The sequence below is a fragment of the Cupressus sempervirens genome, chromosome 4 (genome assembly GCF_028749045.1).
Source record: "Cupressus sempervirens isolate cs-2001-9-10 chromosome 4, ASM2874904v1, whole genome shotgun sequence".
NCBI lineage: Eukaryota > Viridiplantae > Streptophyta > Pinopsida > Cupressales > Cupressaceae > Cupressus > Cupressus sempervirens.
The window spans coordinates 593,156,322-593,184,258 of record NC_143121.1 but is presented as its reverse complement, the minus strand read 5'-3'; the positions used below and the strand labels follow the sequence as shown (position 1 = coordinate 593,184,258).

General features: G+C 33.3%; 1 pseudogene; it reads right to left on the bottom strand.

Moving 5' to 3' along the window:
- Positions 1 to 96: 96 nt before the first annotated feature.
- LOC149562603 (DNA mismatch repair protein MSH2 pseudogene) lies at positions 97 to 27,088 on the bottom strand (annotated as a pseudogene).
- Between the last annotated feature and the right edge of the window lie 849 nt (positions 27,089 to 27,937).

The window sequence follows — 27,937 nt, the reverse complement described above, 5'->3', positions numbered from 1 at the left end:
AAAAAGAACACACACTATCAAAGAAAAATTTATTAAGACTATGTATAGAATTATTTCTCAAAAAGATTAAATAGTAAATAAAGTAAAAAAAATAGACTAAAGAAAACCTACCTTAGTAAATGTTGTTGCTATCTGTACCACACGGGTAACAAGTTGCCTTTGGCTACTTGAATATTCATCTAATAACTTAATATATTGCTCCCCAAGTCACTTAAGTTTTGCATTTGTGAATTTGACTCCATCCTTCCATGTTTCTAAGACTATATACTATGTATTCAACTTCTTCTATACTTTTGGTTCCTATTCCTTTGTAATCCTAAATACATGTCCAAATTGTGTGCCTTTGTCTAGTTTTAAATCCTTATCAATAGGAAGATCCAAATCATCTGCTACTTTGTGATGTACTTTTCAAATTTTTTCTTCCACTTCATCTCGTTCACTCTTAAGTGTTGTCAAACTAGGATCATAACTAGCTGAGATCATGTGCTTTCAATTATCAAGTTGATCAAGATCAACAATGGCCTCTACAAGTGCTACAAACTTTGTCAAATGCTCTTCATTTGTCCAAAGGTCAAACGTGTCCAAATATCTTTCCTTGATCAATAAAGAAAAGTCCCCTTGATGTCATTTGAGTGAACTTTTGATTACATGAAGTTGTATGCTTGTCTATCACATGTACAATAAATACAGTGAACAAAAACAATCCAAAAATAGTTTAAGTGCTTGAAAACCATAGTTCTCATCTTGTAAAAGATGTGATATCTGCTAATTGCAAGCTTAGCATGATAGCTAAGAACAATCATAGATGACGAAATACACCATTTAATTAGTAAATTCAATTGTACAACACACAAATAAATTTAGATACAAAAAAATGATCAACATTCATTCAAAAGTACAATGTCATTGTTGTGAAAGAAACACATAAATTCAGTGCAAAAGTTTCCATGTGATCATAGAAGAGAAAAAACAAAAAGAATGTTTATTGCAAATTCATAGTATAAAAAACCAAATACATTAAAACTTAAAGGTCCTTACCTGATAGAGCTTTACAATATCTTGTAGATTGGCCCTACCCTTCTCCAATTTCCACACAAGTCAGTCAATATCTACAATTCTTTTTAGATGAAGTCTTAAATCTTGGTGTAATGATGCATCCTCAACAAATGCCTGCACCATATCCAGTCTACACTTGATCTCTTCTACATATAAGAGAGGCTACTTGAGCCACCTATTCAATAGTCTCTTCCGCATGCCAGTAGTACATGTCATGCTCATAAATCCAAATAAACTAAAGTTCATGTTCACATCTATTTTACTTTCAAGAATATCCAATGCTCATAAAGCTACAACATCCAGCCGTATAAATCTGCCTATGTGATAACATTGAATGGTAAACTTTCCATAATTGTTGTCATCTACAAGAAAATCTATGTAAGAGAGGACGCCCCCAAAGCTCTAGCTATAGACTCTGAACTTAAAAGTATGTCCTTTAATGACACAACTAAACCTTTTACAAGGCGACAAAGATCTTGATCAACACCACTAGACTTGAAATTAGATTTCTTCTTTTTAGTTAAGAGAACATTACAACTTGCCAATACATCATGTAGGAATTTATTATCAGTGGACTTTCCACTGCCAAGAGGTAACAAGCATTCCCTACAACCAGGAGCTATCATAGTAGATTCTAGGTTTGAGTATTGGTTGTCATCAAGAAACTCGGTGATGCATAAAGTTCTCTTTGTTAGGTCAAAAAAGGCCATACCCACAAGGTAATAATTCTCATGAATAACATATTGAAGAGTGATTATCATTGGTATATCTTTCATGTCATTGCTAGCAAAGAGAATGTTCTCAAAACTGCGAAGCTTGCCAGGGGTTCCAATTTTTGCCAACCTCCAATTTGATCCACTTCCCTCAAAAAGCTCCACAGTATGATCAATCCTCTCTAACAACAATTTTCTAATAATTGTTTCAAACATATTCCTTCTAATGCTTAGAGAGCATCATGTCCTTTTCTCAACTAACAAAGAGCAGTTGTGGTGTGGTAGTAAGCATTTGCAATGAAGAGTGCATCATCCCCATGAGTAGTATAGTAATCCTGATATGATTAAATCTTTAGTTAGTTCTATGATCATCTTATCATCTGTCAACTTGAATAATGCAAATTTTGTGTTATTGGTAGAGGTTTGTGACTGCTCTTCTTTCATATCCTTTATATCTCTGTGTGCCCCCATCATTTGATAATCTATGATAGAGTGTTGAATTTTATTTGATGCCTGGGTGAATAGATGACTTCATATCTTAAAGCGTTATATCACAACCTCCATCAACCAATGACTATTTTATATGTGACTCTTGATTTAAGTCAAAGTATAATATTTTGATACTTTTCTAGTAATCAATAATTGTCTATTCAACCCTCACCAATATTTAGTTGATATATAGTCAAACTACTGCCATTTAAGAATTATTGGTTTCCTTTCCACACACTACCTTCCTCAAATGGGATGTTAGCATACTCTACTGCTGCAATGTCCCCTATTGAGACTTTTACTAACTTACTCTACTATTCACAACTAGGATTTAGATTCCACTCAGATATAATGATATAAAACTTTCCTTACTAGGACAATGCCAATTCCTAATGATCAACTTTCATCATTATGCATTTGAATTACATTAAGGAATAATTGATGATTCACAATATATTTTCAACCATTTAGTTCCTTGTTGCACTCTTCATCACTAACCTTGAGAAAGATGGGGAATTACTTGTTTGTGGGCCTTGGAAACCATTTCTGAGTAGGCTCCCTCAAAGGATTTGTGGCTTATATATCTAATACCTATCATGAGGCTACCTCCTCAAGGATTAATTTATTGGCTATCCGAGGGACTGGAGGGAAGAGAATTTCTAATGAGGAATAGGTAGGTGATAATTGGATGAACCTCATGGTATGCTTTTGGATTTGGTTTGAAGTGGAAATGGTAAACTTCACCCAATTGGGTTTAGCATGGGATGAATTCCCTTTCCAAGTATCTATTGGTACTAACAACAAGGAAAGGAATGAGACCCATAGTGTAGTGCACAATGCACTAACAATCCCTCCTTTAGGATGCACATGGGTGGGGAATGATTAGCCATTATATGTGAACTAGTCACTATTGTCTTGTGATTCATGTGTCAGTAGGTCACTATAGTCTTTTTGATGTATGTTGGCACTACTTACTATGTATGTCATGTATGGAAAGCTAGTTAACTTGTGTACCTATGATGTGTATGAGCAAGTTTTTGTATATGAGATAGGTGCTCATTATAATCACGATGTGTGTGATTTGTGATTTGATCCTTATGAATATGTGTAAGTTGTTGCAAATAATGATAGGTGATGGTAGAGATGGAACCATCACCTGAATACAATGAGTATCTTTATCAGTATCTTTATTTGTGATGGGACTAAGTTTACACTTAAATAATAATAATAGTTAAAGAGAGATTAGAGATCTCGTCAAGAGGAGAGAATGAGCTCCTTCTAACTATAAACTATGAAGCCTCTGACTTCCCACTCAAGAATACATAGGTAGGATCAGCAAGAGTGAACCCTTGAGGCTAAGGTTTGGGTCTAGGAATGACCCTAGTTATAGAAACTAAACATTATCATGAGTATTCATGAAGTGTGGCATCGATTTTTTTCCACCGTGATGAATGGAGGAGTTAAACAATCATAAAATCATTTCTATTGTTTAAATATTGCACCATGCTACTCTAATATTAATAAATATGAGACATTTACTGCAGCAAGTCAAACTACAATATTGCTATCAGGGTTCAATTTTGATGTTATCATTATACATTTGTCTCTTATCTAGAGACAAGAATGTAGGTCATTCCAAAATGATGTCAATTGAATTTGCAAAAACCAATGTTTGAATAACAACATGCCTTAAATTCATATATTTTTGTTTCCTCCTAGTTATTATCTTTCTCTAGACCAACCAAGGGTAGAAACACACATGGAGCACATACTTCAGGATGCATGAATATATGAAGACAAAGGATATGCAAAATATACACATTGATGCATGAAGACATGAAGAATACACAAAACATACACATGAATGCATGAAGACACAGAGCATACTTGAAGTATACACATTGATGTGTGAAGACACGAACCATACACAAAGTTTACACATTAATGCATGAAGACACAGAGCATACACCAAGTATACACATAATACATTACATTGTTAGATTTCTTCTTATTGACTTAGAATGATTCCTTGTTTTCATCCAATAGGATGGCAAGATAGTGCATTGATGTCATTGTAAGGTCCCTTATTGAGACCTTCACTAATTTACACTACTATTCCCAGCTAGGGTTTAGATCCCACACAAAAATGGAAATATAAAATAGTCCTTACTAGGAGAATGCCAATTCCTAATGATCAATGTTCATCATTATGCATTTCAATTGCATTAACAAATAATTGTCGATTCACAATACATATTCAAGCATTCAATTCCCCATTGCACTCTTCATCACTAACATTAAGAAAGATGGAAAATTACTTTCCAGAGGGCCTTGGAAATCCTGTACAAGTAGGCTCCCTAAAGGATTTGTGGCACATATAAGAATTACCTATTTTTGGGCTATGTTCTCAAAGATTTGTGATATACATCCATACCACTAGCTTAAAAGCTTCCTCCAACATGGTATTACTCCAACCCTGACAAGCCAACCTATCCTCTTAACTATATTAGTGAGTGAAAAAGGATAGACTAAGTATATATTAATAACTCATCAAGTAAATGTGCTTAGGGATAGCAACTTGTAATGTTCCTTATTAGGAGAGTGCCAATTAACAATGAGTAATTATGCAACACTATGTCTTACACTAGATTAAGAAAAAATCACTTATTTATAATACAAAGCTATGCATTTAATCTTGTATGACCCTTCATAATCCCCAATCTTAGAAAATTTGGAACATTAATTGTCCATGGGAATATTAGAACCATTTGTGAGTAGGAGTGATTTAAATTTTAAATAAATGTTGATTAACTGTGATTCTATTCTATTAAATGATGAGGAGCAATTTAAATAAATAATGAAGAAGCACAATCTAAATTTAAGGAATCAATTTTTATTTGGTGAATGAAGTGAGATGATTTAATTAATATGAATTATTTCAATTTATCTATTTTTTGATTCACACACTTCATTTCAAATCATAAACTTGTTAGCTCAAGCAAATCAAATAAGGAGCAAAGTAAATCTATTTACATCAGCAACTAACCATTTTTTAAGAAGCCAAATTTGTGCACAATGTTGATCAATGTTCATGATTAGGTATGTAAACATTGAAACTAAGACTACTCAATTATACAAGTCCAAATTTTGGTGTAGAGAATTCAGCACTAAAGGCTGCAAGCTATAGGTGTGTGTTGAATTTGTAAAATTTGAAAGTAATAATGCCTTGTGAAAATTCAAAACATCTCTAGATTTGAAATTGAAGCTAAGAGATCTCATTGAAATTAGGCAATGTATCAGATTTTTAAAGCAGTCACAAAGTATGTGTGGTTGAATTTCTTAAAGAGTCATTAAGTAGAGAAGCAAATGGATGAATTAGAATTGTTCGTGATCTTGAATTCTAATATCTTAAATAATAACTCCTATCAATTTAAAGAAATATAAAAAGAAAAAAACCTAATGCAGGTTGTAGTATGGTAGGTTAAATAATGGTAGGAGCTAATCAAGGAGAAGCCTCAAAGAAAAAGAAAAAGGCACCTAAAGATGGGATAAATTCAAGACAATGTAGTATTGTGTAGCTCAAACATGTTTTATGAGACATGCTCCATGAGACAAACTTTACATCCAAATGGAAGAAAATCAATGACACCAAACTTGCTCCCTATAACATAAATTTGATAAGAGATAGAACATTTCAACACAATTCATCACCATGGGTGAAGAAAATCTTGAAGAGTGGTATAGTTCATGCAGCTGCATTTCCACTAGTCAAGCAATGGCCCAAGCTAATGGCTGAATGTACTAGAAGATATGATATTAAAACAAGTACTTACCCCTAAAGGAAGTCTTGTGGTTGCAATCATACTTGATAACATAAGGGATCCATTCAATATCTCATAGCACAAAGATGGCTTAATTAGAACATGAGAGTTTGTCATGAAAGAGTTTGAAAAAAAGAGAGGATGACTACATCACTCTTGTCAACAATGAATGGTTATAATCTAGGAAGCACAATACCAAGTTGTTGAAGTTAACAAAGGAATATTTTAAAGAAGATATTAGGACCTCATAATTACATTGAATAAAGCAATTGGAAGCTCACAAGCAACACTATTAATACCATGGATGAGCTATTTAATCAAGAGTATCATTAATGCAACTGAAAGATTTGATTGGGAAACAATGATCAATGACAACTTAAATATACAATTAAGAACTATGATGAAATTAATGACATTTTACATGAGCTCATGTATGATCTACATGATTGTGTGAGTACACAAGTACAAAGGATTGGAATGTTTGGGTGTAATTTGAATTGGACCAAGACAATACATGATATATGATTATTATCCACAAATGTAACTCAAGATAGGGATGGGTTTAAGATTGCAAAAAAAGCCTTTGCTATACACACAGTGAGAGTATTACAAGGAACTCCTGACAAGATTATCAAGTTGAGTGGAGAAATTTGTGAAGAAGTATGGATCATGGTATGCTAAGTTTCCAAAATTCACCTACATCTATGTATTAGAAAGTATAGTATGCCCAATCAAACTCCCAAGGTTTCTGCCAAATAGTTGTTGCTCAAGAAAGTTGCAAGGTAGTTAGTTATAAATGACAAGAGTCAAAAGCATACAAACAGGCTAGGAATTGCATTTCTACATTGTTTTGAAACCAAAGCTTGTCCATTGCTTCTAGTAGTAAGTAACGAAGAGAGAATTTAGGCATTATTTTTTGAAGTTATAGGAAAGAAGATCTCATTTTGATCGATACTATCAAATTGAAAGAGCCTATGGAGTAAGACACAAGCACTTGACGCATGTTGAGGATCACTGATTGAATAAATCTGATGATCATGAAATTAAGAGATCATTTTTCAAGATGTCAATATAATTGATTTGCACAAACATCATATACTCTTTATTGTTGAAAGGAGAACACATTGCACAAATCTAGAAGGACATATAAATGATATATTTAGATTCTTTCTACATTGATTGTGACACATGGAATTAAAATCTCACTAGGATATCATAACCTTCAAATGGAAAATCATTTAACTTGTCTAAGTATCAGATTCAGCTTCCTCCAATAATTACTTTGCAAGAAGATGTAGATTCAAGGTACTGCAGGTAGAGAATCCTTGCACTTGGGAAGCTTGGCTTCAGAATCCATAGCGTACTTCACCTACTATGCAAATCCAGCCTAGGTATTCACTTTGGGATGCCTAGAACATTTCTTTGATCACAATTTTACCCTTTTGGACTTGAAAAAATTGTGTAAAGGCTTCCTTCTTTCTTCCTCCACCAATGTCTGCTACCGTAGAATGAATCTAGTGATTGTTCACCTTCCTCCAGCAATCATTTGCCTTCCTCTAGTGATGGATATCCAAAAAAATTCACCTGCAAGGCCCCAATATTACCTGAAATGATACCCTACACTGGCACGAATGAAATAAAATTAAACAATAATATCATAGACTATAAGCCTATATACATATAAGATTAACATATTTTTTATTCCTTATGACACAAGTTGGTCAAAATTTTGACCAACTCGTAAAAACTTAATACATTTTTTATCAATACAGGGATGAAAACCAAAAAATAAAATAAATCATACATTTGGTCAAAAATTTTGGTAGAAAATAAAGTGCAAATGTACTAGTGCTCCTATCTTGCACCATTATTACATTTGGCGGGATCATTGACAATGTGCCAAAAGGATCTTGTGTATAGGAAATGTCAAGAATGGCTTTAAACACAAGTTGCTTTACTTCATTATTAACAAGTTGAACATTTAAAATTTCCTTCCCTTCAACATTTTTCGAACTAGATTCCATTTTGTCAAACTAGGGTTTATGTAAAATTGAAACTGTGTAGCTCGGCTCTTGATAAATACCTTGTGAAATCTGATGAACTAGGGTGAGATCATTGCTAAAATCTTTGCAAACACTTTGAATGGGTTTTTGAATCGCCTTCTTCTCTGCTTACTCTTTCTTGAATTTGAAATGGTGAATAATGAGCAAAAATTGATCATATACCCTTCGAAAACCTTACATTTAATGTTGAGTGCTTACACAGATGTAAGCTCAACATCAACCAATTTTAGGTTCACTCAACATCCTTTGATATTTCCATCACTTGACAGCTACTACAAACTTGGCATCAACTAGCCAGACTGCTAGCTCAGCATCAACTAGCGTTCCACTCAACATACATAGAAAACATTTCATGCTCGGAAATAGCATGAAAAACTTAAAGATTTAACTTGAATTTTCAACATGTTGCATCTTTATTCATACTAATGTATACTTTTCATCACTATCTCCTTTGGAACTAATGTATGATATAACCTTTAAATATCAGTCCCACGTACCTCTTGATTCTCTAGTTTGATGAGGTGTGATCACCTAAACCTATTGGGTGAAGTGATCCCTTCTCTATTTGATGTGTTGCAATCATCTTTCTTTTTGCATATCTTATTCATCTCATCTCTGATGTGTTCAACATTTTCCTTGCCTTTTCCTTTAGTAAATTCACAACTTGGTGTCTTTGACCTACTTGGACAATATTTATTGATTTGACCAGCCTTCAAACAGCTAAAGCATGTGGTTTGACACATCCACCTATTGTAGTTACCACTGAAGTGTGTCCTAGTACAATTATCAAGAACATGTCCATATTCTTGACAATAATGACACCAATATCTTGTATTATAATCCCAATAATAAGAGTTGCCATTGTGCCTTACCTTTGTTTGCTTGTTTGGTGACCACATGGATTTGGATCTGCATTCAAAAGCTCTATGTCCATACTTCTGATAGTTGTAGCAATAACCTTCAAATCTTTGTGTGTGCATGGTCTTGGTTCTACATTCATGTTCCTGATGACCTTACTTGTTGTACTTATGGAAATGAACCATGTTCTTAGGCTTAGCATTTTGATTTATAGTCTTGCTCTTGCACACATTAGCAGTATGTGCTTTCTTACCATAATTATGAAAAGTATGTTTGGAGTTCTTACTTTTTTTGTTCCTTTCTTTAGCACTTTTGGATGACTCTCCTTCTTCAGTGCTTGTGTATCCTAGTCTAGATGTATCATTGTTGGATCTAGGGGATCTCAGTAATTGTTCATAGTATTTGATGGCTTCATTTAGTTTGTTTAAACTTTCAACAAATTCCTTCTCTCTCTCTCTTTAGGTCATTCTGGAACTTCAATGTAGTTATCTCAATGTCTTTAACATTCAATTCATAATTGGCATTCATCATTTGACTTAGAGTATCCATTTGCATGTTAAAAATGTTGGATAGTTCTATTGACTTCTCTTCCAGTCTATTGGCCAAAACTCTTTTTTCTTCTTCAATCATGGCTTTGTCTTCCATGGCTTTCTTCTTTTGTTCAAATACTTCACATACTAGTATGGCTTGTGATTATTGTTCTAACTTGAGATTTATGATTTCCTCAACTTGGATTTTGTTCTTTTCCATTAGATCTACAATTGTTGCATCAAATTCATTTGAGACTCTAGCTACAAATAGCTTAGTTTGTGTGTCATTCTCCACAATAGCAATTTCTTTCCTTCTATTCAAGGAACCCTTTAAAGCTTTTCTTGCTTCATTCAGTTGATAGCAATTAAAACTTTCACCACACATCTATCTCATGCACTTAATAGATAAATTGAAATAACATGTAAAGCACATACATCTAAATCATGTAAACATGTAAGCAATCACACACATAACACTAGATATGATTACCCAGAAACCCTCCAAGTGAGAAGGTAAAATTGGGGTGGGGATAACACCCACAAATCTTCACTACTATAGTTGTAAAGTGTATCTAGTTAAGGTTACAATATTTTGACCATGAATCATGATCTACCATGTGAAAGGTCTACCCTGTTAAAGGCTTACAAAGATGTTTAGGTCTCACCTTGTTAGAGGATTTCAACACCCTATTAGAAGTGTGCCTTGTTAGAGGACTTCAAATTACAACTAAGTAAGCACCTTGTTAAAGGATTTCATATAGCTTGCTAGGACTACTTTGTTAAGAGATTTGATTGAAATCAAATGTTAGAATGTCTCAGCATAGATCCTATGATTGGCACTTGATTGCTTGATAACAGATCACCTCTAAACACTTATCTTCTTGATCCTTCTCAATTAGATGTCTCAATGTTGTATCCTTCTCTTTATCCTCTATTCTTCTCTAACTGATTCTGTAATTTACTCTTTCTTCATAACTTCTAAGTCTCCATGAATGCTCTATTTGTGCATGAAAACTTCTCTATACTCTCTTTCAATCCCTTTCACACTCCTTTAACATTCATATCAAGTTTAGGGTTTTGTCCTCCTTAAGAAGACTAGGAGACTTAGGATTAGGTATGAATCTATGGATGAGATTCATCCATATTGCCACTTAAACCTTCCCATTTTCTAATTGGCTGCATGTAATTTCATAGGGAATCCAAATAGAGATTCTTCCTTATCTCCAAAAGATCATAATCTATCTTTAAGTTGGATTAAAAATGGTTTACATAGTTGTTTATGCCATTACAAACAAATATGTCCAAACTTTGTCACTCGGCATATGAAGCCATTGATACTCAACATGCATTGTATTTTTTCTTTGACTCAGAACCTACACTACTTAGCATCCACTATTGACTCGGCACCTGAATCACTTGGCATGGTCTATGTGCTCGGCACTTGAGTGACTTAGCACATAAGTTGCTTGACACTCATTGTAACTCAACATGGTCTAATATTTGCAGGTTGTGCTCAACATGTATCACTAGTTCAGCATGAACTAAGTAAATGAATTAAGTGTGTTGACACTCACTTGTCAAACCAATCTGAGATAAATATATAATATCTTACAAATTGATGCATAATGTCATACTTTAGGAGTTTCCTAAAGTAGTGAAGGAAGAAGAACATAATGTTATATTAGTCATAGAACACATGACAGAGGTGAATTTTGTACTGACATGAAGATTTCTACATGATAAAGATGTAGTGTCTTTGGCATTGTTGTCAAAGAGGGAGAATACGGCAATTACCATGAAGTAATATGAAAGAGGGAGAGTATGTCAATTACCATATGAAGATGGAGTTATTTAGAATGGAAATGTTGCAAAGAGGAAGAATTTATGCAAGGTATTGCCAGCAATACAAAAGAATATGATTGATTTCATGATTTGATAGAGGGAGCTTATGTGAGTTGCATGGATGAGAATCATAATGAAACTAAAAGAAAGAGCTTGTTGGACACAGAGATGAGAATCAAAATGAAACTAAGGAGGTTAATGAAGATCTGATACTAAACATGGAGGGAGATTGCTTGAAGTAGTACATGTTTTGGATTAGATGGTAACTAGAGGTGTTTCCATCAAAGCCAAAGAGGGAGATTGTTGAAAACTACAATTGAGAAAATTGTTATGTTGTCATTCATGTTAAACCTAATTGGTAAGACAATTCTCTATCTGATTTGAGTGTCATTTCAAGATGATTGATGAAGAGGATTTGAGAAGGACATAACAAAAGCACCTAGAGGAATGGTTGAGTTATGAGAGGAATTACAATGGGCACTTGATTAATTAGACTTTGACAAGATAAAGTGATTGTTTAAACATGCTAAAAGTGAAGAAGGTAGTTGTATTGAAGCCTTCAAGAAGTGCTAAAAGATTGACCAAATACATAGGCTTGATTGAGAAAAATAGTAGAATATTATGAAACTTGAAGTTTATGTCGAGTGATGCTAGTGTCATTCAAGTGCCAATATAAGCTGAGAAAATACAGTGCTCACTAAGTATAAATATTGACTGAGCATTAGAATACAGTGTTGGTCGAGGTACAACATTTGACAGATTAAGAGGAAATTGTGATTTCTAGCCGACGCAATTGATTTATTGGAATATGTAAAATGTGTGGAAGACAAGGATGGATGACATGAAGTATTTAATTTGAGGGAAACCATATTTGAGCATTTCTATGAAAGAATTCAAGACAAAGATTGGAAAAGTTTCCAAAAGAAAAAAGAGGAGAAAAAATGTTGGAAGGATTTGACGAATCTAATGAAACCCTAAGATCTATGGTGGTGTTTAAGCAAAAAAAGATTATAATTACCTATTTAATGAGGTAGAAGGGTTAAGCTTAACAAGGTTAGTAGAGTTGGTGAAGACCTAGAGAGGTTAGAGCAGTTGTTGATGCTATTTATTGACGAACTTAAGCTGGAGGCTGAGAAGAGTTTTAAATATTCAAAGTGTGATTGTTTGAAGGAGTGAAGAGAAGATCAGAGACAGATGACAATGAAGGCTAGACATTAGATCAACATGTGAACCAAACTATGATCTGTATTTGCAAAGTTAGTTGTATTTTTCAGATCAAACCTGCTATTACTTTCTAACCATTCTATTAGTATTGAAATCCTTTAATCAAGGTTGACCTAATAGTCATATATAATTCATTTAATCAAGGTGGAATTATAAAAGTACATTGTTAAGTCCTCTAAAAAGGCCACTCCTAACAAGGTGATTAAATCCTTTAACAAGGTCACATTTAATAGTGTTATTTGTAACCTTTAATAGGGTTGGCTCCTAAGAGAGCTCACTTCAGAAGAGTGCAAGATTGGTGACATGTTGCTAGTGGTTTTTCCCAAATTGGGCTTCCATGTTAAATCCTAGTGTCAACTTGTGTGGATGTCATTTTTGATGTTTTACCATTAATGCTTTACATTTTGCAAGGTTGATAAGTATTAGGACAATGGACTATAATTTTATGTTGCTAATTGTTCACTATAGAGGCTTAGTTATGGGATGCTTTGATCTGGATTAGTTGAAGTGTTTAAATGTTCAATTCGTACATGTAGACCTTGGATAACTAATTCACCCCCCTCTTAGTTATTCTAAATATTCTAACAAATTGTCCTCTTTGATATACATTTTCTTGATAAGTATTTAAATATATATCCTCTATTGGCTTAATTTATATGTGACACCTTAATTTTAGTTGTACCTTTTTTTATTATTCCATTCATTTATCACCCCTTGTATATATAGGATTATTTCACTATGGGTAGCCTTTTGTATTTTTTTTAATTATAAGCCTTGACCCCATGCATGCTTTGGGCATTTCCATATTCTAATTGACCCCTAATTTAAATTTCATCCCTAAGTGACTAGAATAGGGTGACCCATAAGGCACAGGGTGAGATGGATCAATCAATTCCTTGAGAGATTCCTCATACATTGTAAAATGGGTCCAAATTATAGTTGGAGAATGTTTATTTAATTTTAGCAATACATTAAAACTTTTTTGGCTTCCTTTGAGTCTCGAGCCCTAAAAGAGCTATGTAATATTAAAAAGAAAATGTACTCCCCACATATTGGTAATCAAACCTCAAGAAAAGAACTCAATATTAAAAAACTCAAGCTTTCGATTCAAGAAGTGATAAAAGGTAGTTTAATTTCATTCAACCATCAAGCCTAGAGGATTAGGAGTAATGTTTGAATCTAGGCATTAGCGAAGACATTCATGTTCTTCTTATTGTAGATCCAAGGTTAAGGAAACATCAAGGTAACTTTCAAACATCTTCATGAGAAATTAAACACTTTTAAATATATAAATATTTTATCAATATTCTTTTGCATTTTTATTTTTATTTCATGTTAAATTTCTCTCTAGGGGTTTGACTAATGCATACTCCTTTTCTTTAATATTTTCCCCACTTTTTGTGTGCAAGTGACATGTTTCACAAATGCAAAATAGGATATATGAAGATATATTTAAGAGAACTACAAGTGGAAGTAGTTTCATCATAAGTTATTAGGTCTTAGGTAGCTCCAAGTGTCTCAAGCAAGTCTAGTCACCTCGTACATACCATTCCTAACTGAAATTTGGATCACACATCAGTCACTATTTTGGATTTATAAATTTAGTACTAGAGTCAAGTTTGCAATCTTCTACTTGTCTACATACCCCTCTTTCCCATTATTTAAGCACATTTTCGCATTTCTCCTTTTCATAGTCATTTTTATCTCTAGTAAAGAAAAATTGATTCCTCTTAGAGCTTGAGCCTCCTTGATCCTAGTGGATCAAATTTCTCTCTAGTGTGATGACAACATTTGGGCATGAAACTCCTACTTTGACCATCTATCCTTGTGTATGCCCATCCCACCTTTTTTCTTTAATTACACATACAAATAATTGTACATTAACCTTGATTGGAAAATTTTGAGTTGTAATTTTTATGTTTTTAAATTGTTTGGTAAAAACAAATAACGTGACTCCTAATGTTGGCATGATACACCCTCTGACTCCATATGAAATACTTTTGACTTGGAGCTATGAACCAATAAGGCCACAAATGAGAAACATCATCCCCTTGTTACAAAGCTGAGGCTAAAATGTGTGAGAAAAAATTAATCAATGAATGCACAAACCTGTGATTACAATGACCCAATGAAGGTTTAAACCTAGGTAGGAACAACAACACTGCTACTACTTAACCAGTACACTAACTGGGAAACCCAATTTTTTGTTGTAATTTTAAAGATATAATGTAGTCTAATTAAATGATAAAGTACATAAATAAAATAAAAAGACAGAGATGTATGCATATTTACGACAAAACAATGAGTTCCCTTTACAAAGATTCTAAAAAGATGTGATAGTTGCATTCTCCACTTATATCTTTCCTTGGGATCTAAAGATTTTGTTTGCAATGCATGGGTCAAGCTCATTTTGTAGATTTAGTTCTATAACACCTACATAATATGTAGCATTTCAAAATCCATAGACTAATAAAAAATAACTTGTTTACAATAACCTGCAAAGATGTTCATGATTCCACAAACAATATTACAGACACAGCTTTTGTTATTTCCATGGATGAAAAGATTCATATTGTTTGCTTGTTTCTGTCGTTGACTCCCAATCCCAAGACTGCATAATCCCAATTTGCTTCAATCCAGATTTCATGTCTTACATAGCTGTTCTTGTTGGAGACATAATACACAGTACGCATTTCAACAAAGAGAGAAATTGAATTGCTTATAACAAAGACAATCTTGGGATCATATATATCTCAGTATAAACTTGTTTATATGCTAATCCCAAGAGCCTGCAACTTTTCTTTTTCCAAGTAGTAAACGTCTAAATATATCCCATATTCTCTTTGTCGTTCAAATAAAATAGGTGGACTATTTTGCAAGTGAGGCCAGGGATTTCAAGCCAGGCGTGCTTGTCAAATAATATTCATTTGATGGCAGTACATTTTGTCTTTCGTTCTATCTTCTTTTATATGGACTAACAACTAGTTTATTAAGTATCAATACGAGGGTAGTGAAAAAATGTAAAATATATAATGAAATTTTGAAATAAAATATTAAATCTTCTATTTGATAAGATATATACTTTAGTTTGTCATTTAGAGGTTGTGTGAATATGGGTTTTAAGTTCAAATGTTCTTAGATGAAAGTTAATGATACAGAGATATCTATTTTATCGAAGTTGTTTAGAGTATAATTTTAGTCTTATTTTTTATGGCAACACTCATCACATTTTGATTTTTGGTGAGCACATTATGAACTATTTAAGTTTTTTCTAAAGAACAAGGTCAAGTTCATTTTTTTAATTTATCACCCATTTTACACTTACATAATTCTGAATTCAATTGTATCCCTACTTATACATACTCTAATATTTTCATCATAATTACACCTAGTATTATCCCAATGTCTAGACCTTCATTTCATACCTCAATATAGCCACATTCTTTTATCTAGTGAATCATGTAGTGCTAGATCAATCCCATGCCTTGTGAAATTGATCATAATTTGAAATTATAGATCTCAAAGTTTTTCAAACTCTCACCCATTCCACTAGTAATTTTGAGTTGACCTCGTACATTTTTATATTATTAATTCAAGTCTTCATAATGTATTACACGATTCATAATTATAAACATACCTTTTTTTTAAATTTGCATATAATCATTATGAGACATTCACATGATTGAAGACTATTACTTTTTCCTTGGTTCTACACATGAAAGACAAACTATTATCAATCTAGGTGAACTTGGCATGATACTTTTAACTAGTCATAGTCTTGAACAGTCAACCAAGAGAGAATCTAATGGACCGAATAATAGACTTATACAATGCATCAAATAAAGATTGTACATTAGAAGTCATGTTTACACAATATGGAAATGATGTATAGCTCTAAAATCAACTTACAAAATTATTCAAGTTCACAATTTTTTTAGTATTGTAAAAGATTAGAACAATTGATTTTCTATATTGAGGCATATAAAAGTCTACATTACATTAGACAATGTTTTCATTGTTTCTCCATAAGCTATCTTAAATCCCTTTCATTTAGTTTTGTACTTTATTGTACTTTAACATCAATCTACATAATATATATTCTAGATACAAGTATCATTAATTCAATTTCTAAAATTATGTATATATTGTTAATTAGATTTTCTGTAATTATCCAAAATTAATCTTAATGACAAGGTTATTTTCTACTATACATTTTTACAAATCCATTAAATATTATGTCTCTAGGGTTCCAATTTAAAAATATTAGGTTATTTATCTAGTATAGGGTTTAAATGATTTTAATTTTCAATATACTTATGATGCATTAGTTAGGATTTGGAAATACTTAGCTTCATGTCTTGTGGTATGTATAGTTTGTCTACATATGCATCTTATGTGTTATTCATTTTATGCTATAGCTGGTATCACATGACTTGATAATATATTGGAGGTACATGTATTATGAAATTTTTAATAATAAAAATTATGTTGAGGTATTGCAGTGTTATCAAGGTAAGTTTACTATTCTCTCAACAAAATTACATAGAATTATAGAGAATTTTTTGAGAAAAATTGCAAATGTATTTCTTTTTATATTTGGTTTATAATTGTGTATTTTAATTTGTTTCACATCTTGTTATCCAGGTCATGTTAGTTTTTGGTGAGGATTAGCTCAATTGAAAAAACTTACAATGTCAAACTCATTTGGGTTGGCTTCAAAAATGGATCTTATTAGGTTAAAGATAGCTATAAAGCTCTTATATCTAATCAACAATGACAAAAATTGATACTACCCTTGCACTTGTGTTGTGATAAAAATGTTTGCCCAAAGCCAGAATGCTTTTATGGGCTTCTCTACAGAAAATAATTATTATTGCTTAATTGTTTCAAAAAATTGATTTTGATGGCCCTTCTAGATGTGTTCTTTGTGAGGAACATGAGGAAATGGTTACCACATCCTCCTTAACTATCCTTTTGCATTACATTGTTGCAAATGACTAAATTAAAAAAATACACTTCTAATCCGTAATGAGAAATAAATTATTAAATCATTTAAAAGCTTTTCCTATTCCTAAAGGCAACAATCTCTAGAACAATCTATGGAAGGTTTCACTTTCAATTTAGTATGGGAACTTTGGAAAGAAAGAAATTTCAACATTTTTTAAAACAAGAAAATGTGTAAGAATAGTCTACTTAATAAAATTAAAGCTTGTATAGTAGAAATGGTTAATTATAGGTTAAGAAACAAGCATAAAAGAGAAGGTATTTTCTTACATTGGGATAGAGAAATGAGGAAAGAATGGTTTGGCCTCATCATCCCACTACAATATGAAAACAATGGTGAAGATGCAATCAAAAATAGGAAGGATTGTAAGTCATCCCCTCCCTAAAAGGAATGGTATAAACTATTGGTATGTCTAAGTCATGTTGTATGTTAGTGTCAAACACTTATTCATATATATGGTAAGAGTCAGTTGATCATTGCTATGACCAAGCTACTCTGTATAGGCCAAGTCATGTAAAGTCTTGTAAATAATCATGTATATGTCAAATTCTATAGGAGCAGAGCAAGTCTTTGGTCATCAAGTATTTTCACTACAAGATGAGCCTAGTGAATGTCGATAAGAGAGAGCACATAGATGCCAAGTTATTACAGAAGAAGTTGAGTGCAGTTAAGGCCAAGCAACATAATGAAGAGCAGTTATGGCCGAGCATCAGAGATAGTATGAATTGAGTAACACAAAGAGAACATAAATGTATGGAAAGATTAAAAAATTTAGGTAAACCATTTTGAGCCGACATGGACATGGTGTTTAATGATCATAGATTTTGTTATAGAGGGTATTACACATTTTGACATGGATCACCAATCCCTATGAGGAAAGTATAACTAATTAGGTGAAGAGGCAAAAAGATAACCATCTAGAAGACTCCAAAGAACTCTTTTAGTACACAAATCCAAACCTTATTTATATAATTATTGAATAAGCTATTGTAGAAGAGATTACAAAGTGCGCAAAGGAAGTGAAGCATTGTACAAAGGAGTTAAGTTTTGGATGCTACATGTGAAAGCTGTGAAGAAAAAAGTATAGTGACCCTATGAAGCAATGAAGGACTGAAAAAAGTTATATTACATTGGAGATTAGGTAAGAGATTAGAAGGAGAAGATCCATAATCAATAATTATAGTGTAGATCAAAGGATCAAGTACTAAGTTAGTTTTAATAGATTGAATCTCGAAAAATATCTTAATAAATTACTTTTAAAATACCTTTGTAAATCTCCCAACAGAGTCCTTGCTTCATTGTAAGTGTAAAATATTTTAACAAGGGAAGACCTAACAATATTAAATGCTTTTAGTAGGGCAGATCCCTCAAAGGGTAGATCATTAGAAGTGATCAAAATTGTAACCCCAATAGGTTAACTTTGTTACTGCATTAGTGAAGATTTGTGAGTGTCATCCCCACCCCAGTTTTACCTTCACCTTGAAGGGTTTATGGGTAACCAAAATATTTTGTGTCATTTTTATATTTTATGGATGTGATTGATAGTTAGATCAATTTATTACAACATTTGATTTTACAAGTTATGATATGCATAAACTAGATATGAGATGGTCATTATGGTGGATGGAGTAAAGTTGTTTTGAAAGATAAAAGTTTTATAGATCTCAATTCACCCCCCCCCCCCCCGCCCCCTCTTGCATGTCTTAGTATCTTAGTTTCCCAATTAAACTTCCAAAAATTGGTATCAGAGAAAAGGTTCCCTTGATGTAAGTCTAATAGCACGTGAGTTTAGATCTTGGAGATGGAGGCTTAAAATTTGGGAAAGGTTATTGACAATCAACTGATTGAAATCTAGCTCATACTACAGCAACTTGGAGTAGCAAGAGAGGAACTAAGAAAATCCCTTAGAAAGAGAAAGAATATGGTCATTCAAAAAAATAACACCTAAAGAAGTTGATACACAAGGATTGTTTGACACTAGAGATTCAAATAAAAGTGATGCATCCATTGCAAATTTATTCAAGAAGAATAGTATCCTAAATAAAGAAGTCAGAGGATTGAAGAGAGAATATGAAATTCAGTCAGTAAGGCTATGTGAAGTGATCAAACAAAAGAAGAAATTTAAAGAAGACATATTTTTATCTATGGAAGAAAAGAGATAAATGAATACTAGATTTGAAGAAAGGTCATCTAATGTGCAAAATCTTACAAACACTCAGCTAGACATGATGAATCAATTGATGCTTGCAAATAAGGAATTGAATGGGAAAGATATAGAGATAGAAAATCTAAGATCATAGACTGACCTACTGAGGAATGAGTTAATATATGAGAAAGAACTTTTGGAAAGAATGAACAATCCTAGTGAAGCATTAAAATACTTTGAAGAATTGATGAAATTGCCTAGGTCATTTGGAAGCACTTCTAGACAAGGACATACACAGAAAAATTCATCTACTAAAGAAGGAGAATCATCCAAGAGTGGAGAGATAAGGAATGCAAAATCAAAAAGAAAACCTATATGATATTATTGTGGTAAAATTGGACCCACTACAAACATCTGCAAAAGAAAGAATGGTATGCAAAACCTAAACCTAAGTTTACTGGTTATTGTTTTTATTGTAATAAGAGATGACATCAAATAAATGAGTGTAGATCAAGAATAAACAATACACCTATTGTAGCTATATTTGAGGGATATTGTTGGAATTGTCAAAAGTTTGGACATAGAGCATATGAACATAAATTAGAAAACCCTACTAGACAAATAGAAGGTTGGGCAATGCACCTTAGAAATTTTGTTCTAGTTGTCATAAGATTAGACGTGTGAGTGAGAAATGAAGGACCCAAGCACTAGAACCTAATAATGAACATAATAAGAGTAAAGAAAAAGTGGATGCTAGACAAAAAGAAGAAGGAAATGAATCAAACCTAGAAGGAAAAGGTGGAAAAAGAAAATAGTGGAGAAAATAAAGTCAAGGTCACCTAATCCAATGGAGAAGGTGATAACACCACTTCATATTAATCAAGAAAGGTGTGTAAGGAACTGTGCACATAAGGATTTATCTTACATCGGTTCCTAACATAAAATGTGCAAAATTCAATATTAGCATAAGAAAAAATGCAATAGATCAGATCTATGGAAAGAATAGTGCAAAAGAATCATTTTCACAATGGGTGCCAACATCATAAAAAATTGTCTATATTGACCAAGCATTGCAATATGGATCAATTACTCCAATGTTAGACTAATGTATAGGCCAAGTTAGATGGAATTGACCAAGTTGTATAATGGAGACCAAGTTTAAAAGTGTTTATATTGACCGAGACAACTAGATTCCACCTAATAGAGGATATAGCACTAATGTAGACCCTAACTTAAATGAATGGAGATATATATCAAGAATTTAAAGATACTTTACACACCTTGCATTCAAATTTTGAGAGCTTAGAGAAATTTGAGAAATTAGTGAAGTGGTTTCAAAGATGATTGGAAGTGAACTTGTAGTGAAAGAGTGATCAAGTATTGATCTTTAGTTGTGCCAAACAATTCAAAAAGAAAATTTTAAGAACCCTACCATGAAAATATGGCATCTTCATCATCTATACTAAAGAATCAAGGAGTAGAGGTAAGAAATGATCAATTGGTGATGAGTGACACTTTTCCTCCACCTAGGTTTCATGTTATTCCAAATATTTCTTTGAAAGGAGATTTAATGGGTGTGTTATCATTGATAGCACCCAAGTTTATTATGATACATGATGTATGGAAATGTTATATGTGCAAAATTGGTGAAGTCAAAGATTATGAGATTTGTGTGGCACACAAGAAATAATGTGATAAAGGTATATTGAAGGATGAGTTTAAAATTCTTGAGAGGAAAGGGTTAACTCATGCCCTAGATTTCATAAGACTTTAAGATTGAATAGATTAAAGTTGTGCTAAGTATAATTCATGACATGAAGTTGTGGTCAAAAAAAGGACCTATCAAGATTTCAAAGAAAGTCACTCATAATATTATTAGGTATCAAACAATGGATAACAAGAAGACAATGTGTTGCCTAATCTGAGAAGAAATTGAGACTAATACAAAAGCTGAGTAGAATGGACAAGTATTGTCTATTTCAACCATCACTTATATAGTGATTCAGTTTGTAGTGAGAATCATCTCTCACAAATTTTATCAATCAAGTAGATTGAGTATTGTACCTTGTATGGAAATTGACCAAGCATGGAAGATTGTGATGAAGGATCATGGATATGATCTTGACAAGTTGCAAAGGTCACAATTGGCAAAGAACCTACCATCAATCAAGATGGAAAAGAACTCAATGTATAAATTTGGATTATTAATTATGTGCATTTTATTTTATGTTTAGAATTAATTTCCTACTACTTGAAATATTGTTTGGGAGCAAGGAAAACTAATTACAAAATAGATTAGTGAGTACATAACACAATTGGGAGAAAATTTTGAAGATTTTCTAGATGCATATTTCTAGGAATTAAAATAGATGATGAGAAAGAGAATGAGGATCCCAACATCATTAGTGATGAAGCATTATAATGATATATGTTTTTTGGTAGACACACATAATACATTTGTTCAGGCAGTTCATCCTAGGAAAGCATGGCTTATAACTTTTGGTTATGAAGTGAAAAGTGATGATGTGAGAGAAAGTATTATTGCACTACTGAAGGAAGAAATTGATACATAGGTCAAGCCCTTTGCCAATTTCAAAGAAGCAAAGGCTAGAATCATAATTGATATCAAGATTGCTTCTACTGATAAGAAGAGAAAGAAATTGATTGAAGAGCTAGAAGAGAAACTAGGAAAATAGACAAAAGGAAAAGGAAAAGAACCTCTAAAGCTAACACAAGATCTTGGAGAAGATGAAGAAAATGAGCGGTGATGAGGAAGAGGAATAAAGTATAGAGAAAAAGGGCAAAGCCCTAGTAGTGGTCAGTCCACAAGAAAAGAAGGCTAAAACTGTGGGAATCACAGAGCTTAAGGTGAAGAAGGTTACAAATAAGTCGACACCAATCCCCTCTCTCCTTTTGCAGCACAAAGAATGAGTACTAGGGAAATGACAAAAGTAAGTGTTGATCCAACTGTAAAGAGAGGAGTAGTGAAAATAATCAAACCTAGTGCCACCAATATAGAAAAGAAATAAATGCCATCCACTATGAGCTAGTCAAAGAGAAGAAGGAAAGTAAAGATGAAAGACATTAAAGAGGAAGATGTAGAGAGGACTAAGTCAGATGAATGTGGACACCACTAAATCATTGTACCTACAAAGCCAAGAAATATTGACAAGATATGTGCTAACATCAGAAACTCTACGACTATCAAGTTTAAGATTTGTAAAAAATGATACATTGAGAAATGATGAGAAATCTAAGGTATAAGAGGCCATGATAGATATGATGGCTAAAAATAAACTTGCCCCTATTGAATTGGAAAAGAAGATTCCAAGATATTTTTATAGTAGACTAGATAAAAGATGACAACATGCATCAGAAGTAGAGAAAGAAATAAGAGAAGGAACATTGGCCAAACTTATGCCTAAATTGTCAAATAAGAAGAGGAAAACATTTTTGGAGAAGAATAGAAATTTCTTTTTCCTAAATTCAAAACATTCATGATTCTACAAAATAAGATTGAGGTTGTTGTACAAAAAAAAGAATTGCTATGGAAGAGTATTTTTGGATTAATCAAACAAGAAGTTGAATGTGACCATTGAAGATGATAAAAGTGATGAAGAAAGTTCAATTGTGATGATCCCACAAGGATTCATGTCCCCTATCCATGACAACACACATGACACTCTTTTTCATGAACAAACTTAGACCTCATAAGCCAAGGAAAAAGAAAGGGTAACGCGAGAGCAAGAGGAACTAGTCAACAAAAAAAAATGTAGAAGTTTCCACTATAGGTCAAGAAGGACCAAATGTCTTAGGACCTTGGGACAAGGGAGATAATGAGACTAAACAAGAAAAAGAAGAAACATAGAATGTATTTTTGAGTGATACCATTGTAGTTCCAAGAACTAAAGTTCAAGAAAGATGTAGTGGTAACATCCCATTATCTACTTGTAATCTAGAAGTGTCAAGCAACAACACTCCACAAAAAAGAAAAGGAAAGAAGATAAAGGTTAGTTCTTAAGATAATACTGTTAATCTAGATGAAGTAATTGATATGCTAAAATGCAATCTAGCCAATCTCACTTTTGAGCAAAATGTCATCTTACATGACATATTAGCAAGGAAAAAGAAGTGATAAGAAATGAAAAGGGAGTAATAATAGCAAAAAGTGTTGCATGACATCAAAGATATTTTTTTTGACATGTTTGATATTTAGACCATTGATGAGGAGGTCCTGTTGACACAAAACTATGCACCCTTGCTTGAGGTATGACCTTTAAGCAACCTTGTGTAATATGGAAACAACTTCCAAGTGTGGGACTTATGCTCTAAGGCTGAATCTCTAGAGAAGGCTAGATTCCCTACTATCAAGATGCACCTATACTACCACTTGAGTGGAAAAGGGAGAAGGAAACTAAAATAAATTATAGAAAGGGAAAGGGGGGTAATGCACCAGATAGAAATAATGGTTACAACTCTGTCTATAACTTCACAAAACATGAATAAATCACCTATATACACATATCTTGGCTCAAATCTATTCTTGCAGAATTCACATGAAGGTAAAACTAATGAAATGTTATAAATAAACAACTTCACATGACAACATTTAGGAATAGGTTACACATGATATGCAAACATGACATAATAAACATGAAATAATCTTTAAAAGGCATAAAATTCACAATATATAAGACTAGCAAGATGAGGTAGAAGCTACGTTTTCTATTCATGTAAGGCAAAAATTATAGAGCATGATGCTACTACAAAATACAAACAGAGAAGAACCCACAAAAAATATTTACAACTGCCTTTAAAGAGTTTGGGCATAACTTGAATCTAAACTATGGAGTTCAAACCCCAAGCAAGGTGGAGTCAAGTTGTAGAGAGCAGCAATAAATGAATATCAAAACTAAATCTAATCATAAAATACACTTTTTTGTAATGAAGTGACAAGAAGGGAAAAACAAATGCACCCAGCCATAAGAAATTAAATCCCAAAAGATTTGATCATTACAATCAATAAAGAGGCATGGAGATGTAAAGGTGTTGTGCAAACAAGTCCCAAGAATGTCATTCAACATTAAAAAAAAATCCTTGTCACATGTTTTGGCCCTAACAAATAAATCTGCACCACTATCAAAAATTGCAGGATGGGATAACACACAATGTTAACCCACCATGAAAATTACAAAGTTGACCCACATGGAATAAATCTCATTTTCCCCCAATAAGATGAGTCATCAATGTAGATCTTCATTTTGAAATAGAAGGCCCAAATTTTGCAAAAATCTCGTCAATAGATTAATAGAACCCAACCATAGATGCATATCTTCTTCATTTTCAAATGGAAGGCTACTATGCACTCAAAAAAGTCCAAATATGCTCCACAATCTAATGGTTTTTGTATCTTCACAAGAGGCCCAAGAAAGTATGTGAAAATATGACCACCATCTAATTGAAAGTAGCCCAGCACAAGAAGGATTTGCCACATGGCATGAAACTGTTGGTCAACACATTTCTCAAATGCATGGTTGAAGAGATAGCAACAATTTCATGATTTCATGGAAGCAAGAAAAGTCACTCCTCAAAATAAGGAAAATGGTTAACATGAAATGTTAACCCTAGTAGAAAATATGTGTTAACTCACAACTTGACCAATGAAGGAAATAGATAATTCATTGATGTAGATTTTCATTTTGAAATAGATGGCCTAGATGCTGCAAAAATATCCTCAATAAATGAATAAAACCCAACCATAGATGCATATCTTCTTCATTCTCCAATGGATGGTTGTGATGCACTCAAACTATCCAAATATGCTTCAAAATCTAATGGTCATCATATCTTTGTAAGAGGCCCAAGCAATGATGAAAAAATACAACCACCATATGATTAAAAGTACCCTAGCACAAGAAGGATCTACCATGTGGCATGAAAAATTGGTTGGCACATTTCCCAAATGCATCGTTGAAGAGATAGAAACAATTTTGTGATTTTGTGGAATCAAGAAAAGTCACTCCTCAAAATAGAAAAATAGTTAACACAAAATGATAACCTTGACATAAAATGTGTGTTAACTTGCAACTCAAAAATGAAGGAAAATGAGCCAACTTAGTCAAAGAACAAACTGAACCAGCTCGGTCAATGAAGGAACTGAGCCAACTTGTCTCATGATGAGATCGAGTTAACACAAGATGTTGAACCCAACCAAAAGGCATGTTAACCTACATCAAAGAATCTAGCCCATTGAAGATCTCTCAGATCAATTATCAGTGATGGGTTGACTGGGGACAAACATGGCCAACATTCTTGGTGACTCAAAGGGGATGTTTTTTTGCTAAGCATAGATTAGTGGCCTTAAGAAATCCATTTGGCATGGAGTCACTAATAAGAATTGACACGTTATTCCACCTTCAACTTCACAAAATTCTACAACTAGTAGAAAACAAAACAACTCCAAGGAGTTCTGGAAAGGAGAGAAAATGTGCTAGTGCACTTCTTGGAAAGAAGAAAACTCGTACTCTACTGTGTACAAGTATTTACTACACAAAAAATCAAAAAAAGTCATTGACTAGCTTGTTGAAATAACGTCCCTTCCTTACAAGTTGATTTTTTCTTCCATGCATGTGGGCAGTTGAAAAGACCAACAAGCATGACAAACATATTGTTGCATGGAATACCTTCATCCCAATGCTGAAAACAATGAAGCTTTCCAGAAATGGGGCATTACCTTATGGAGAAAAACATACTTGCTCCTATTTTGTGATCTTTATCCTCATGCTTAAGAGTGAGTATGACTGAAGGAAACTTGATGATTTGTTGTAGAGCTAGATGCCTTATGGGGCATTATCTTGATGGTTTTAGGTCCAAGAAATCAACCTCAACCTCATCATTGTGCTCTACAATGGTAGCATCCTTCTGGTTTGGAAATCACACCTCCTCTTCTTGTGAAGAATTAATCTTCACATCTTCTTATTACTACTCATGAACCACCTCCTTGGGAGCTACTAGTATGGTGTGAATCTCCACTTGTTCTTGTTGCAACTAACGATTATCTAATGAAGGGGCAGATTGCTTCATGTCCAAGGATGAACAAAACATATCCAACACATACCAAAAGTCATCTTCATCAAATTCCTCTCACTCTATTGCAATAAAATGTATAGGTTGAGGGGCAACCTCATGCATACTAGCAAGTTCCTCCTCAAGGACACAACTATCCTTGAGGCTCTCTTCTCCATCCTCCACATCATGGATGATTGTCTGCTGCAACAAATGGTTATCCTCTTTCTCGGCTTGCAAAAAATATTCATTCCCTTCTAAAGGATCAAAAGCCATAACTTGTTCCTCTAGAGAAGGAACAACCTTCTCTTCCTTTTCTTCCTCAATAAAGTAGGGAAGCTCTTCAAATAAGAGGATTGGATCCTCTTCCTTCTTCTCAATAGCTACATATTTTTCATCCTTGGTAAGTTTTAACTCTTTCCATGGAAGCTTTGTTGGCTTTGTTTCACTCTCACAAAATTCTATGGCTAGACCATCAAGAGTCCATACAATTGATCCACCCTTAAAGAGTGAAATGGTGATAGGTACAGACGGTTCATGGGGCCATTTTTTTGTGTAGGGAGTGCTAGGGGTACAATAACAGGATCTTGTGATGAAGGAGCTTCTTAAAGCTTGGAATGATATACCTTGGAGAAGGGGTTGCCTCTGCTTCCTTGGTTTGAAAATGATCCATTATAGCCTCATTTCCTCTTCTTTTACTGTAGCAACTTTCCTTGCAAGATTCTTCTCAAAATGTCTTTGTTTCTCCCTCTCTTCTTCTTGTTGTTGGAGATAGGCATAGTATACCATCTCCTATTGTTGTCACTCTATCTCTTGTTGACTTGTAATCTCATCAAGTTGCCTGCCATAGGCCAACAACTACTCATCTCATTCATGAAACCTCTAGTCCATCCTCCTTTGGAGCTCCATCATCGTATCTTCAAGATTTTTATATGGGGATGTTGGAACTAGTAGAGTAGGGATAGGAGGGGAGTAATAGCTTTGAGTAGATTGGCTATAAACAACTTGAGGATGAGACTGAAAATGGCAATATGAGGGATGAGGAATAGAAATTTCATGATATGGGGAGGAATAGTAGCTATTTCTATGAAATGGGTCCATGGTTAAGGCTTCATAAAACCTTCA